The 17,812-nt window shown below is 44.9% G+C and overlaps 1 protein-coding gene and 1 non-coding gene across 2 annotated transcripts in view; one reads left to right on the top strand and one right to left on the bottom strand.

The window, feature by feature from the left end:
* LOC124719030 (acetylcholinesterase-like) overlaps positions 1–17,812 on the bottom strand; it is an 866,528-nt gene that overhangs the window by 773,954 nt on the left and 74,762 nt on the right. The gene's annotated exons all lie outside the window — the stretch shown is intronic.
* Trnat-ugu lies at positions 125–198 on the top strand. The gene has a single exon. It is a non-coding gene; the product is annotated as a tRNA-Thr (tRNA).

Below are 17,812 nucleotides of genomic sequence, written 5' to 3'. Positions count from 1 at the left end.
ATTCCCGTACGAATTCGTGCAAACTGTGCGCATTCGCACATATGTAGATTGTGGATGGTTGGGAATGTGGGTCTCACGGGAAGCGTGCAAGGGATAAGTACCTGCAATAGCGCTATCCTCTGTGTCCTCGGTGGCTCAGATGGACAGAGCGTCTGCCATGTAAGCAGGAGATCCCGGGTTCGAAACCCGGTCGGGGCACACATTTCCAGCTGTCCACATCGAGGTATAACAACAGCACCTGTCGGCAGCTGAGGGTTTCAATTAATTATCATTTATTCTAGAGATGCTGCACGGTCATCAATGGTATTGTTCTTTCGAGACCAGTTACTATCTTCATGTACTGAATAGTGTTACGGACCAGTCTGTTGGTGTAAAAAATGTGTTAAGCAAATAGTGCGCGATATGAGTCGCTGATGCATTCGTGTTAGGGAAGCCTATGTGGTCATTTCAAGTGACGTTGCGTCAACACCAGCCGATATTTCGCACCATAAATACTCCAGCATTTGGGTTCAGAAGGGAGTTGGTCAGAAGGGTCGATGGTGTACAGGAGGCACGTACTCGATTTCCTGTAGATTCTATTGTAGATTTCTTGCTCGTACTCAACACCGCCAGCCGCCACAGAAATGTCTTCCTCTTCGTAAGCACCAGTCACGAGTTCGGCGCAGATGGGAAGGCCTGGGGGCCTTCCGTTCCAGGCACTTCAGTGGAGCCGCGGCTGGCCAGGGTCGGCGCACTTCTCGACCACGCGGCAACCGTCAACGCGGTTCAGAGAGCAGAGTTGAGCCACAGTTACGGGACGGGATTGAGGCCCTCCTAAGCCGGCGTGTCTGGAACACATATTTCCAGAGTAGCTGCCGGGCGCTCTCGGCGCACCCGGACAAGCAGCGGCAGAGGACAGCCGTAGCATCGGTAAAGGAGAGATGTATTGACGGAAATAAATGGTTAAAACTCACTCTTCTTTTACTGCGCCCACCGGCGTACACAGGTTACAACCACCTCCTCTTCCCTGAGGAACCGGCAAGTGGCGAACTGGGAGAGTGCCTCGTGACACACCATCCATATGCCGCGCCTCCCAATAGTCACCACCTGCAGTTGTATCCTAGACGAATCAAAAAGCACGGCCAGGTCAGATGGGTGCCGATTCCAGTTGGTAAGATACGACGGTAGGGCTCGAGCGTGGCGCAGCCCTGACGGAGACTTGGACCCAAGTTAATAAGGCACTGTCCAACCTGGTGTAGGCTGTGTTTACATGGGTCCTCTAGTCCAGCTGAACGGCTCATTGTCTATTTGCAGTGATTCGTAGACTTCATGTTCCTGAACAATGACAATTTTTACGGATGACGATGCGCCATGTCACCAGGCCACGAATGGTTTGAAGGAAATTGTGGCCAGTTCGAGCGAATGATCTGGCCACGCACAACGACCAACATGAACCCCATCCTACATTTGTGGGACATGATAGAGAGGTCAGTTCGTGCACAAAACCCTGCACTGACGACACATTCGAAATTACAGACGGCTCCAGACGCAGCGTGGCTAATCGCTTCTGCAAGGGGCTTCCGGCGACTTGTTGAGTCCACGCCACGTCAAAAAACGGCTCTGAGCACTATTGGACTTAACTGCTGAGGCCATCAGTCCCCTAGAACTTACAACTACTTAAACCTAACTAACCTAAGCACATCAACACATCCATGCCAGAGGCAGGATTCGAACCTGCGACCGTAGCGATCGCTCGGCTCCAGACTGTAGCGCCTAGAACCGTACGGCCACTCCGGCCGGCCACGCCACGTCCAGTCGCTGCACTACTACTGACGAAAGCACGCCCGACACCATATTAGGGGGTATCCCATGACTTGTCACACCAGTGTTTACTACGTATCACATTTTCCACACTAACACTTCTGTCATCTAAAAAGAGAGAAAAAAAAACTTGCGTCTCCTGTTATCTTTAGTGGCAGCTCATTGATATACGCATGGTGTTTGTTTTGACTTGAGAAAACTGTCTCGAAAACGACCTAAAAGATGTAGGTGAGAGGGAAATATCAGTAATGGGAACTTCTGCCTGTGCTACCACTGGTCACCTCCTAACGACCCCTCCTACGTGGGCGGGTTCAACTTTGTATTTTCTAATCGGTACCCCCCCCCCCCTCCCTCGCCCACTCGTTTATTGAATATTTTGATTATGCGCAAAAATACGTACAATTTACTCAAAGCATTGTTTTTTTCCATTAGTGGTGGATGGCATCGCAAACGTCAAATATCAACTGTTCTTCGTTCTGCTATGGGGAACCGACGCATTTGATTCTACACTGATGATGATGAAGTCCCATACTTCTTTACAGAGCGTAGGGGAGCGACGCGGGAGGCCCGCGCCGCCTTACTAGGCAAGGTCCTAGTGGAGGTGGTTTGCCATTACCTTCCTCCGACCGTAATGGGGATGAATGACGATGATGAAGACGACACAACAACACCCAGTCATCTCGAGGCAGGAAAAATGCCTGACCCCGCCGGCAATCGAACACGGTACCCCGTGCTCGGGAAGGGAGAACGCTACCGCGAGACCACGAGCGGCGGACTGATTCTACACTACAAGCCATTAAAATTGCTACACCACGAAGATGACGTCCTACAGACGCGAAATTTAACCGACAGGAAGAAGATGCTGTGATGTGCAAATGATTAGCTTTTCAGAGCCTTCACACAAGGTTGGCGCCGGTGGCGACACCTACAACGTGCTGGCATGAGGAAAGTTTGAAACCGATTTCTCATACACAAACAGCAGTTGACCGGCGTTGCCTGGTGAAACGTTGTTGTGATGCCTCGTGAAAGGAGGAGAAATGCGTACCATCACGTTTCCGACCTTGATAAAAGTCGGATTGCAGCCTATCACGATTTCGGTTTACTGTATCGCGACGTTGCTGCTCGCGTTGGTCGAGATCCAATGACTGCTAGCACAATATGGAATCGATGGCTTCAGGAGAGTAACACGGAACGCCGTGCTGGATCCCAGCGGCCTCGTATCACTAGCAGTCGAGATGACGGGCATCTTATCCGCATGGCAGTAGCGGATGGTGCAGCCACGTCTCGATCCCTGAGTCGACAGATGGGGACGTTTGCAAGACAACAACCATCTGCACGAACAGTTCGACGACATTTGCAGCAGCCTGGACTATCAGCTCGGAGACCATGGCTGCGGTTACCCTTGACGCTGCATCACAGACAGGAGCGCCTGCGATGGTGTACTCAACGACGAACGTAGGTGCACGAATGGCAAAACGTCATTTTTTCGGATGAATCCAGGTTCTGTTTACAGCATTACAATGGTCGCATCCGTGTTTGGCGACATCGCGGTGAACGCACATTGGAAACGTGTATTCGTCATCGCCATACTGGCGTATCACCCGGCGTGATGGTATGGGGTGACATTGGTTACACGTCTCGGTCACCTCTTGTTCGCATTGACGGCACTTTGAACAGTGGACGTTACATTTCAGATGTGTTACGACCCGTGGCTCTACCCTTTATTCGATCCCTGCGAAACCCTACATTTCAGCAGGATAATGCATGACCGCATGTTGTAGGTCCTGTGGGGCCTTTCTGAATACAGTAAATGTTCGACTGCTGCCCTGGCCAGCACATTCTCCAGATCTCTCAACAATTGAAAACGTCTGGTCAATGGTGGCCGAGCAACTGGCTCGTCACAATACGCCAGTCTCTACTGTTGATGAACTGTGGTATCTTGTTGAAGCTGCATGGGGAGCTGTACACACCATCCAAGCTCTGTTTGACTCAATGCCCAGGCGTATCAAGGCCGTTATTATGGCCAGAGTTGGTTGTTCTGGGTACTGATTTCTCAGGATCTATACACCCAAATTGCGTGAAAATGCAATGACATGTCAGTTCTAGTATATTATATTTGTCCAATGAACACCCGTTTATCATCTGCATTTCTTCTTTGTGTAGCAATTTTAATGGCCAGTAGTGTACATTTCAATTACGATGTATGAATTTAGACCTGTGTGCTAGTAGTTGATATTTACGTTCGAAATTTACATCAGTGCTGCAGATTTAATTGTACAGTAGAATACGGTTAGCCGGTTCAGTGTCTGGTTAGCACGATCCAGGGACAACGAAACTGGTTCAAATGGCTCTGAGCGCTATGGGACTTAACATCTGAGGTCATCAGTCCCCTAGAACTTAGAACTACTTAAGCCTAACTAACCTAAGGACAGCACACACATCCATGCCCGACGCAGGATTCGAACCTGAGACAGTAGCAGCCACGTGGTTCCGGACTAAAGCGCCTACAACCGTTCGGCCACAGCAGCCGGCCAGGGACAACGACTCGGATATAGTAGCTTTCAGTTCCCATCGTGATGCTTGAATCTTGTGACTGTCCTTGCCTCTAACCACTGGCGTGCTTCATTTCTGTTACTCTCCATGGCAGCTGCGCCTGTCACTATCACCTCATGCACACTTTACTTTATTGTAATAGTTGTGCTTTGTATTCCGCCGGTAGCCACATAGTGGCCAGGGCGAGGGTTATGGTGGTTGCGTCGAAACACACATCGAAATCAGTCACCCTGATGGCGGGGTTTCTAGAGCGGGGAGGGGGAGGGGTAGTGAAATCAGGCATTCGGTAGTCTGAAGACTCACCACAATCAAATCGGTAGGGAACAGAAAAGTACGTTACCACACAAGTAGCTTACTTGCCAGAAATATCAATGTCTAGCCATATTTTTTGTACTGTACAATCATATATGCAACACTCAAGTAACGTTTAAACATCAGTATCAGCCGTTAGAACACGAATGCTTACATTTACAACGTAAATGAAATGTAGAATTAAATGGATAGGTTGTCAATCGCAAAAACAGGCACTTTGACGTTGGTCGATTACACATCATAATCTACCACGAATGGAAAGCAATGGTGTGAGTAAACCGTACATGTTTTTGGCGCAGAGGTTCCTAGTCGAAGATACGCAGTTTACGTCCACTCAGAAAGGTTGGTTGAGAGCAGGCTGGCTAGTTGTAGCACAGAAACATGTGCCCTTTGGTAGTATTAACTTTTGATCTATATCGTATTTTCCTACGATGCATCGTTTTCGAGATATTTGTCTCAAATTAAAATACACTGAAGAGCCAAACAAACTGGTACACCGGCCTAATACCGTGCAGGGCCCCCGCGAGCACTCAGAAGTGCCGTAACACGACGTGGCGTGGATTCGTCTGATGTCTATGCTAGTGTTGAAAGGAACTAACAGCGCGAATCCTGTAGGGCTGTCCATAAATCCGTGAGAGTACGATAGGGAGGTTATCTTTCTGAACAGTATGTTGCAAGACATACCATATGTGCCCAATAACGTTCATCTCTGGGGAGATCGATGGCCAGCGGAAGTGTTTAAATTCGGGTGAGTGTTCCTGGAGCCACTCTCTGGCAATTCTGGACGCGTGGGTGTCACATTGTCCTGCTGGGATTGCACAAGCCCGTCGGAAAGCACAATGGACACGAATGGATGCAGTCGATCAGACAGGATGCTTACGTATGTGTCACCTGTCAGCCGTGTCTAAACGTATCAGGGGTCCCATATCACCGCAACTGCACCCACCCCACACCTTTACAGAGCCTCCACCAGCTTGAACAGTCCCCTGCTGACCTGCAGGGTCGATGGATTCATGAGGTTGTCTCCATAGCCGTACACGTCCATTCTGTAGGTCAAGGAAAACCGCTGGCGTCGACATGGTGGAGTTAAAGCCCTTACTGGCGTGGTCTGTGATCCTAAGAACTTGTAGTTCGGCTTACAGGTGAGAAGCTAATCCGAACTCTTTCGGACGGACTGACCTATCCGCTGCCACAGGTCGGGAAATCTATTTGGATCCCGCAAAAATGTGGGAATATGCCAAGCAATACTGACCCTGCGACTAATTTTAGAAGACAGCTTCTCGAAACGTATACCGACGTTTTTAGCTTTTGTATATTTACAGAAAGCTTTTTGTCAATATCGACTAGAATACACTGACAGAAATTCTGAAGGTACTGGGGGTACAACACAGACAGCGGATGATTATGTACAGCTTGCACAGAAACCAGGCGACATTTACGTGCATCGAGGAGCTTGAAAGGGAAGCAATGGTCGAGAAAGGAGTGAGACAGGGTTGTAGTCGATACACGATGATATTCAACTGCACATTGAGCATGCAGTAATGAAAACCAAAGAAAAATTTGGGGTAGTAATTAAACTTCAGGGAGAACAAATCAAAGCTGAGGTTTGACGATGACATTTTAACTGTGGCAGAGACAGCAAAGGACTGGGAGAGCAGCTGAACGGAATGAACAGTGCCTTGAGAGGAGGATATTACATCAAGAAAAGCAAAGCAAGGACAATGCAATGTACAGTCGAATTAAACGTGATGACGCTGAGAGAATCAGATTAGAAAACGAGACGAAGAAGTAGATGAGTTTTGCTATTTGGGCAGCAAAATAAATGATGTTGGCCGAAGTATACGAGATATGAAATTTAGACTGGCAATGGCAAGAAAGCGTTTCTGAAGAAGAGAAATTTATTACCATCGAATACAGACTTAAGTGCTGGGAAGTCTTTTTCTGAAAGTGTTTGCCTGGAGTAAAGACAAGTACGGAAGTGAAACATGGACAATAAACAATAGCGACAAGAAGAGAACAGAAGCTTTTGAAATGTGGTGCTACAGAAGAATGCTGAAGATAAGATGCGTCAATCACGTAACTAATGAGGATGTTTTGAATAGATTTGGTGAGACACTGAATCAGTGGCACAACTTGACCAAATGAAGGAATCGGTTGATAGGACACATTCTCAGACATCAAGGTATCACCAGTTTAGTACTGGAGGAAAGTATGGGGGTAAAAATAGCAGAGGGAGACCAAGGGATGAATGCAGTAAGCAGATTCAGAAGTATGTAGGTTGCAGTAGTTACCTGGAAATGAAGTGCACATGATAGCGTGGACAGCTGCATGAAATGTCTTCGAAATGAAGACACGAGGAAGAAGAAGAAGATGAAGAAGAAGAGCGAGAACAACAACAACAATGGAAGCATTCGGACTAGGCTGACCAGATTTCACAGAGAAAAAACCGGGACACTTGGGTATATACTTCATCGCTAAGTTCATTAATACACTTACGCTTATCTTTCGAGTTAGTTATCGCAGTATTTTGAAATTGATAATAGGCCTACGACGATGGAGCAGTTGAAAAATCCATAGCAAGAATGTATGTTGCTTTTGTGATTTGGAATGGAACATACGGGTACATTACCTACAAATATAATTCTTTTCTTCAGAAATGAAAGACATATCGCCTTTTTTTACTGTAATAGCCTGGATATAGTTTCTGCAACGTTCAATAACTCACTAGCTACTTAGGAACAATTTATTAGTCCTAATAACTGCGTAATATTATTAATTAGTAGTCAGGTACAAATTATACGTTTCGTACTAAAATTTAAGATATCGTTTGACTACAGGCTGTTAGAGCAAGCGTGCATACATGCTCAAAAATATTCAATAAGCACTGCTAATACACGCCGACAGAAAATTAACTTCCATAAGACTGCAGTCCCCTTAGGAGAAACGATTTAAATGATGCTCCCTTGCGCCTCCTTTGGTTTTGGTTTTACTTGTTCCAAGAGCCATAAAGTGGAAAGTCGGAAAATTATTCTTTCTTTAGGTATAAGACCAGTTAAGCGAAATGCAGGAAGCCTATAGTGGGTACAATGAAAATGTATATTTGTATAACGTTCTAGTAGGTATTAAAATCCATAGAGAAGAAATAAAAACTTTGAGCTTCACTCTATGACATCGTAATTATATCAGAGACAGCAAAGCACTTGGAAGAGCAGTTGAACGGAATGGACAGTGTCTTGAAAGGAGGATATAAGATGAACATCAACAAAAGCAAAACGAGGATAATGGAATGTAGTCGAATTAAGTCGGCAGGAAATGAGACACTTAAAGTAGTAAAGGAGTTTTGCTATTTGGGGAGAAAAATAACTGATGATGGTCGAAGTAGAGAGGATATAAAATGTAGACTGGAAATGGCAAGTAAAGCCTTTCTGAAGAAGAGAAATTTGTTAACATCGAGTATAGATTTAAGTGTCAGGAAGTCGTTTCTGAAAGTATTTGTATGGAGTGTAGCCATGTATGGAAGTGAAACATGAACAATAAATAGTTTGGACAAGAAGAGAATAGAAGCCTTCGAAATGTGGTACTACAGAAGAGTGCTGAAGATTAGATGGGTAGATCACATAACTAATGAGGAAGTACTGAATAGAATTATGGTGGAGTTTGTAACACAACTTGACACGAAGAAGGGATCGGTTGGTAGGGCATATTCTGAGGCATCAAGGGATCACCAATTTAGTATTGGAGGGCAGCGTGGAGGGTAAAAATCGTAGAGGGAGACCAAGAGATGAATACACTAAACAGATTCCGAAGGATGTAGGCTGCAGTAGGTACTGGGAGATGAAGAAGCTTGCACAGGATAGAGCAGCATGGAGAGCTGCATCAAACCAGTCTCAGGGCTGAAGACCACAACAGCAACACAAAAACTGTGTAATATTATTAATTAGTAATCAGGTACAAATTATACATTTCGTACTAAAATTTAAGATTTCGTTTGACTACAGGCTGTTAGAGCAAGCTTGCATGCATGCTCAACAATATTCAATAAGCACACGCCGTATCGCTCACATTTTTCAGAAAATTAACTTCCATAAGGCTGCATTCCCTTTAGCAGAAACGATTTAAATAATGCTCCCTTACGCCTCGTTTAGTTTTACTTGTCCCGAAAGCCATAAAGCGGAAAGTCGCAAATTATTCTTTCTTTAGGTATAAGACGAGTTAAGCCAAATGCGGAAGGCCTATAGGCGGAACTGTGAAAAATATATATTTGTATAACGTTCTACTTCTAGGAAACTTATTTTTCACTAATATTTAAGGAAGTGAGAATTGCTGCGCGTATTTTGTCTCTCGATTAATAGCCAGGACAATTATGTATCCCGAATGATTTTCTCGGGGCACCGGGAGATCTATATGAAAATCGGGACGTCTGGTCAGCCTAATGGAGGCAGTCCTTGTCCCGTCGCTCCATTTGCGAGTGGAACAGAAAAAGGAATTCCTAGTTGTGGTACAAGATACCATCTTACATGTGGAGTGTGTTTATAGTTGTAGATATAAATGTAGATTATCTAAGTGGAGGACACTTACTTGCGTTTAAAATGAAGAGATAGCCTCCGCGCTGCTAAGTTCTCGAAAGCCGCTCCACAGTCCAGAGAGGCACGAGCGATATCAGTACACGGAGCAGTTACAGAAATGCGATACGTTACCGCCTAGGAGACTATTCAGCTCACTGAGCCGCAGCATTATCCCACACTGCGACGATTGGTATCGATGAGAGCTAACTGCCCAGACACGGCCAAGAAATACATATTCCATGCGGCAGGCAAACTCTGAACGATCGCTAATGATGTTGTTGTGCACAGCACAGAGTCACGCTCGAGTAACTGTAGGAAAATTCGTAACGAATTCGTAACAAGTTTTCCACCTTGATTTAGAACTCAATAACAGACACGTGATGTCTGGACAGGAAGGAAAAAAAAACACATTCAAAACAAACATCGGTGTTTGTGCACGGCGTTGGTGACCTCAGTCACGACAACTAAGACCAGCGCCTTATTTACGATCTACCTGTATATCACCACACCAGCTTGTTTTAAAATTCGAACTCCTATGGTCAAAACAACTGGATGAGTATATTCTCATTAGTATTTTACCGCGTCAGTATACAGGGTGGTCCATTGATAGTGAAATAAGCATCAAACGAAAAAACTACAAAGAACGAAACTCGTCTAGCTTGAAGGAGCAAACCAGATGACGGTATGGTTGGCCCGCTACATGGCGCTGCCATAGGTCAAACGGATATCAGCTGCGTTTATTCAAATAGGAACCCCCATTTTTATTACATATTTGTGTAGTACGTGGAGAAATATGAATCTTTTAGTAGGACCACTTTTTTCGCTTTTTGATAGAGGGCGCTGTAATAGTCACAAACGTATAAGTACGTGGTATCACGTAACATTACGCCAGTGTGGACGGTATTTGCTTCGTGATAGAGTACCCGTGCTAAAATGCACCGTTTGCCAATTGCGGGAAAAGGTCGATATCGTGTTGATGTTTGGCTATTGTCATCAAAGTGCCCAACGGGCGTGGGTATTTGTATGCTGCTCGGTATCCTGGACGACATCATCCAAGTGTCCGGACCGTTCGTCGGATAGTCACGTTATTTAAGGAAACAGGAAGTGTTCAGCCGCATGTGACACGTCAAATGATGATGCCCAAGTAGGTGTTTTAGATGCTGACGCGGCTAATCCGCACATCAGTAGCAGACAAATTGCGCGAGAATCGGGAATCTGAAAAACGTCGGTGTTGAGAATACTACGCCAACATCGATTGCACCCGTACCATATTTCTATGCACCAGGAATTGCATGGCAACGACTTTGAACGTCGTGTACAGTTCTGCCACTGGGCACAAGAGAAATTACGGGACGATGACAGACTTTTTGCACGCGTTCTATTTAGCGACGAAGCGTCATCCACCAACAGCGGTAACGTAAACCGGCATAATATGAACTATATGAGCAACGGAAAATCCACGATGGCTGCGACAAGTGGAACATCAGCGACCTTAGCGGGTTAATGTATGGTGCGGCATTATGGGAGGAAGGATAATTGGCACCCATTGTATTGATGGCAATCTAAATGGTGCAATGTATCCTGATTTCCTAAATAATGTTCTACCGATGTTACTACAAGGTGTTTCACTGCATCAGAGAATAGCTGTGTACTTCCAACATGATGGATGCCCGGCACATAGCTGGCTGAGGTTGAAGCGGTATTGAATAGAATATTTCATGACAGGTGGATTGGTCGTCGAAGCACCATACCGTGGCCCGCACGTTCACCGGATCTGACGTCCCCGTATTTCTTTCTGTGGGGAAAGTTGAAGGATATTTGCCATCGTGATCCACCGACAACGCCTAACAACACGCGTTAGCGCATTGTCAATGCATGTGCGAACATTACGAAAGGCGAACTACTAGCTGTGGAGAGGAATGTCGTTACACGTATTGCCAAATGCATCGAGATTGACGGACATCATTTTGAGCATTTATTGCATTAATGTGGTATTTACAGGTAATCACGCTGTAACAGCAAGCGTTCTCAGAAATGATAAGTTCACAAAGGTACATGTATCACATTGGAACAACCGAAATAAAATGTTCAAACGTACCTACGTTCTGTATTTTAATTTAAATAACCTACTTGTTACCAACTGTTGGTTTAAAATTGTGAGCCATAAGTGTGTGATTATTACAGCGTCATCTATCACAAAGCGAAAAAAGTGGTCCAACTAACACATTCATATTTCTTTACGTACTACACAAATATGTAATAAAAAATGGGGGTTAGTATTTTAAAAAACGCAGTTGATATCCGTTTTACCTATGGCAGCGCCATCTAGCTGGCCAACCATACCGCCATCTGGTTTCCCCCTTCAAGCTAGACAAGTTTTGTACTTTGTAGTTTTTTCGTTTGACGCTTATTTCGTGAGATATTTGGCCCAGTCACGATCAATGGACCACCCTGTATATAAAATACACTGACGGAAAAACTCTCAACACGATGAAATTTCTGGAATGTATTTGTCTAGGAATATACTCAGTGGTTACACTGCAAGATCACAGGTTAATGTAACCGAGAGAAAAGCCATTGCAAATGTGAAATGCTGATACATTAATGACCGGTGTAACTGCCAGAGAATCGCGTGCAAACGTGCATGATTTGTGTTGTACAGGTTTCGGTTGTCAGCTTGTGGGATGAGTTCCAAGCCTGCTGCAGTCAGTACAGGGACGGTTAATGCTCTTTGTGGACACGCGGGAGCTGTACTCGAACGATGTCCCATATGTGCTCGATTGGAGACACATCTGGTGATCGAAAGGCCATGCCAATATGTCAACACTCTGTAGGGCACGTTGCGTTACAACAGCGGTATGTGGCCAAGCGTTGTCATGTTGGAAAACACCCCCTGGAATTGTTGTTGTTGTGGTCTTCAGTCCTGAGACTGGTTTGATGCAGCTCTCCATGCTACTAAATCCTGTGCAAGCTTCTTCATCTCCCAGTACCTGCTGCAGCCTACATCCTTCCGAATCTGCTTAGTGTACTAATCTCTTGGTCTCCCTCTACGATTTTTCCCCCACGCTGTCCTCCAATACTAAATTGGTGATCCCTCGATGTCTCAGAACATGTCCTACCAACCGATCCCTTCTTCTCGTCAAGTTGTGCCGCAAACTTCTCATCTCCCGAATCCTATTCAATACCTCCTCATTAGTTATGTGGTCTACCCATCTAATCTTTAGCATTCTTCTATAGCACCACATTTCGAAAACTTCTATTCTCTTCTTGTCTAAAATATTTATCTTCCACGTTTCACTTCCATACATGGCTACACTCCATACAAATACTTTCAGAAATGACCTCCTGGCAAATCTATACTCGATGTTAACAAATTCCTCTTCTTCAGAAACGCTTTCCTTGCCATTGCCAGTCTACATTTTATATCCTCTCTGCTTCGACCATCATCAGTTAGTTTGCTCCCCAAATAGCAAAACTCCTTTACTACTTTAAGTGTCTTATTTCCTAATCTAATTCCCTCAGCATCACCCGACTTAATTCGACTACATCCCATTATCCTCGTTTTGCTTTTGTTGATGTTCATCTTATATCCTCCTTTCAAGACACTATCCATTCCGTTCAACTGCTCTTCCAAGTCCTTTGCTGTCTCTGACAGAACTACAATGTCATCGCCGAACGTCAAAGTTTTTATTTCTTCTCCATGGATTTTAATACCTACTCCGAATTTTTCTTTTGTTTCCTTTACTGCTTGCTCAGTATACAGATTCAATAGCATCGGCAGAGGCTACAACCCTGTCTCACTCCCTTCCCAACCACTGCTTCCCTTTGATGCCCCTCGATTCTTATAACTGCCATCTGGTTTCTGTACAAATTGTAAATAGCCTTTCGCTCCCTGTATTTTACCCCTGCCACCTTCAGAATTTGAAAGAGAGTATTCCAGTCAACATTGTGAAAAGCTTTCTCTAAGTCTACAAATGCTAGAAACGTAGGTTTGCCTTTCCTTAATCTAGCTTCTAAGATAAGTCGTAAGGTCATTATTGCCTCACGTGTTCCAATATTTCTACGGAATCCAAAGTGATCTTCCCCTACTCGGTTTCTGCTAGTTTTTCCATTCGTCTGTAAAGAATTCGCGATAGTATTTTGCAGCCCTGACTTATTAAACTGATAGTTCGGTTATTTTCGCATCTGTAAACCCCTCTTTCTTTGGCATTGGAATTATTATATTCTTCTTGAATAGTGTTCGTGAATGGCTCCACAACATGCAGAATCGCTAGATTGCCGCATAAACTTGCAGTCAGGATGCGTGGGATAATCACAAGAGTGCTCCTGCCGTCATATGATATCGCTCCCCAGACCATAACTCAGGTGTAGGCGCAGTGTGTCAATCGTGCAGACAGGTTGGTTCCAAGCCCTCAACTGGCCTTCTTCTAATAAACACACGGCCATCACTAACACCGACGCGGAACCAGCTTTCGTCAGAAAACACAACAAAAAAATATGGTTCAAATGGCTCTGAGCACTATGGGACTTAACATCTGAAGTCATCAGTCCCCTAGAACTTAGACCTACTTAAACTTGACTAACCCAAGGACATCACACACATCCATGCCCGAGGCAGGATTCGAACCTACGACCGTAGCACTCGCGCGGCTCCGCACTGAAGCGCCTAGAACCGCTCGGACACAGCTGCCGGCAAAACACAACAGACTTGGATCCTGCCCTCCAGTGAGCTCTCGCTTGACACCGCTGAAGTCGCAAATGGCGGTTGTTTGGGGTCGGTGGCATACACGCTACAGAGCGACTGGATCGGAGCTGTCCTTGAAGTAACCGATTTTTAACAGTTCATTGTGCCACTGTAGTGCCATCTTTTGCTCAGATTGCAGTTGCATACGCAATATGATGCGCCACGGCCACAGTCGAACACGATGGTCTCGCCTCTCGGTAGTGTCACGTGGCCATACCGACGCCTGTCTTCTTGGCACCGTACATTCTCTCGAATACCGTTGCAGCAAGCATGTGCAGTGGCTACAATCTTGCCAAATCCCTCTGCAATGTCACAAAAGGAACACGACCTTCTCGTAGCCCTATTACATGAACTCGTCGAAACTCAGCGTCTTTATCGCTTTAAAGTCATTCTTGGCTGACATCAACCACTTCCAGCCTCAGAACACTCATGACTGTTGCAGCGCGTATTTAAAGCAAACCTGATTTGTATTCTCATAGTAACGCTACTAGAGATACTCTTACATGACTGGCGCGAAATCTGAATATACGTCTTTCACATGTAGAAACAAGCCTACCAACTTTCGTTTATTTCGCACAATCCTTCCTTAGTGTTGCGATTTTTTTCCGTCACTGTGCTTTAGTTACAAACGGTACGCAACAGTTCGACTGTGCTACAACGGCCTTCCTCAAGGCAATATAGTCCTCAGCAATGCCGTTGTAGTACCATCGAAACGTTGGGGTTCATTTTGTAATTAAGGATTTTATACAATTACGCGGTACAGCACTCAGAAGAATTTTAATCGTCATGCATGGGGACGCGGAAGCCTACATAGTCTGGAAAATGTGTGCCCCGTTTTAAGAAAAGCCGATTTTGCACGGATCGCAATGTTTACGGGGCCATATCTTCCTAACATTGGCGCTCAATGATGTAGGAGGGTCGTTCAATAAGTAATGCCCACATTTTTTTAAAAGTAGTTAATATACATAGAGAAACGTCCTTGACGGTCTTCACATTTGATGTTTTTTATGTGCGCCGGTGAAGTTTCGAACCGTTCTGGCAGATGGCAGAGCCGTAGTACAGCGTCAAAGTGGCGTCTACATACGACTCACGTTGAAAGCAGCGTGCTGTTATTGAATTCTTGTGTGCAGGAAAAGAAACCGTGGTGAACATCGATGAACGTTTGTGTGCAGTGTATGGCGATGCTGCAGTTGGTAGGACTACATCTGGGCGATGGGTAAAGAAAGTTACAGCCTCAGGAAATACAGAAACAGAACTCCGTGATCAGTCGCGCTCTGGACGTCCTGTCACGTCATTGGCTCATCCACTCCACAGTCCAAACCTGCCCCCCTAGGACACTATCTCTCTGGGCCACTTAAAGATTCTCTATGGGGAACACACTTTGAGGATGAGGAGTGTGTCAGTCGCGCAGTGTAAACATGGCTACGCCTACAGTACAAGAGCTTTCACCAGCAGGCAATACATGCTCTTCCACAACGTTGGCGTATGCCATAGAATGTGACGGAAATAGGACACGGACAAGCCATGTTGATGTGTATTGTCACCTAATTCTGACTCTTAACAATAAATATGTTCTCAGAAAAAATTGTGCGGTATTATTTCTTGAGCGACCCTCGTATAAATAAAGTATTTTATACAAAATTGGTAGAAGCCGACCTCGGGGAAGATCAGTTTGTAGTCCGTAGAAATGTTGGAACGCGTGAGGCAATACTGACCGTACGACTTATCTTAGAAGCTAGATTAAGAAAAGGCAAAACTATGTTTCTAGCATTTGTAGACTTAGAGAAAGCTTTTAACAATGTTGACTGCAATACTCTCTTTCAAATTCTAAAGGTGGCAGGGGTAAAATACAGGGAGCGAAAGGCTATTTACAATTTGTACAGAAACCAGATGGCAGTTATAAGAGTCGAGGGGCATGAAACGTAAGCAGTGGTAGGAAAGGGAGTGAGACAGGGTTGTAGCCTATCCCTGATGTTGTTCAATCTGTATATTAAGCAAGCAGTAAAGGAAACAAAAGAAAAATTTGGAGTAGGTATTAAAATACATGGAGAAGAAATAAAAACTTTGAGGTTCGCCGATGACATTGTAACTCTGTCAGAGAGAGCAAAGGACTTGGAAGAGCAGTTGAACGGAATGGACAGCGTCTTTAAAGGAGGATATAACATGAACATCAACAAAAGCAAAACGAGGATAATGGAATGTAGTCCAATTAAGTCTGGTGATACTGAGGGAATTAGATTAGGAAATGAGACACTTAAAGTGGTAAAGGAGTTTTTCTATTCGGGGAGCAAAATAACTGATCATGGTCAAAGTAGAGAGGATATCAAATGTAGACTGGCAATGGCAAGGAAAGCGTTTCTGAAGAAGAGAAATTTGTTAACGTCGAGTATAGATTTAAGTGTCAGGAAGTCGTTTCTGAAAGTATTTGTATGGAGTGTAGTCATGTATGGAAGTGAAACATGGACGATAAATAGTTTAGACAAGAAGAGAACAGAAGCTTTCGAAATGTGATGCTACAGAAGAATGCTGAAGATTAGATGGGTAGATCACATAACTAATGAGGGGGTGTTGAATAGGATTCAGGAGAAGAGAAGTTTGTGGCACAACTTGACTAGAAGAAGGGATCGGTTGGTAGGACATGTTCTGAGGCATCAAGGGATCACAAATTTAGCATTGGAGGGCAGCGTGGAGGGTAAAAATCGTACAGGGAGACCAAGAGATGAATACACTAAGCAGATTCAGAAGGATGTAGGCTGCAGTAGGTACTGGGAGATGAAGAAGCTTGCACAGGATAGAGTAGCATGGAGAGCTGCAGCAAACCAGTCTCAGGACCAAAGACCACAACAACGATAATACAATTACGCGTTACAGCAGCCAGAAGAATTTTAATCATCATGAAGGGGACCGCGGAAGGCTACATAGTTATATAGTCTGGACAATTTGCAGCCCGTCTTAAGAAAAGCTAGATTTTCACGGATCGCAATGTTCACGGTGCCATATCGTCTGAACTATGTGGCGCACAAGGATATAATTTTGCAAGAAAATAGATTTGCGTACGAGGATACTGCCTGCAAAGTGTTTTGCAACACATAATTAAAACCTCATGCCTAACACCGAAATTTTACTGCATGAACAGCGAAAATTCAGTGAACGATAAACTTCCTCCGTTACGTTGTTTTGTGAAGGAGTCAGCGAGTAAACGTTTCGAAAATATTTTATATCACGCGTAAAGTTTGTTCGAAGTTGCTAAGTGCTTTGAATTACGGAGCTACGTGTCTCAAAAGGCACCGTATGGAAGATCTATATCGTACACAGGGAAAGCGTAGAAACATCATTGGCCAAGGCACAACGCGATCGAAAGTGTGTGAAGAGTGAGCATGACAGACGGTCATGCCGTGGCATTTTGACGAAAAATAAAGGGGACGACAGCTTGAAAAGTCACAGCAGAACCGAATGGCGCACTCGCGAACGAAGTCAGCATGAAAACTACACGAAAAGAGCTCCATGGACATAGAACTGCGTGCTGGAATTCCAAAACCACCTGTCAGTGATACAAATGCCCATAATACAGAAACGTGTTCATGAAGCTATAAAACGTGAATTACGAACCAATGGAGGAACGGCCATCTGTTTGCTGGAGCACACAACGTGGTTCATCTGGAAAGACCACCTGTCCCCACTCGGTGGACGTCCAGCTGTGGTACGGGGCTGCAAGTTTCCAGCCTTCCTCGCCGATGAACAGTAATCAGCGTAAGTGCATGAACCAGGCGCCTGCTGATGAAACCTATACGCAGCAACGGTCGTTCAGGAGACACTGGCAGCACCCAGTTCTGGGCCG

The sequence above is a fragment of the Schistocerca piceifrons genome, chromosome 10 (assembly GCF_021461385.2).
Source record: "Schistocerca piceifrons isolate TAMUIC-IGC-003096 chromosome 10, iqSchPice1.1, whole genome shotgun sequence".
NCBI lineage: Eukaryota > Metazoa > Arthropoda > Insecta > Orthoptera > Acrididae > Schistocerca > Schistocerca piceifrons.
This window is presented reverse-complemented; position numbering and strand designations above follow the sequence as displayed.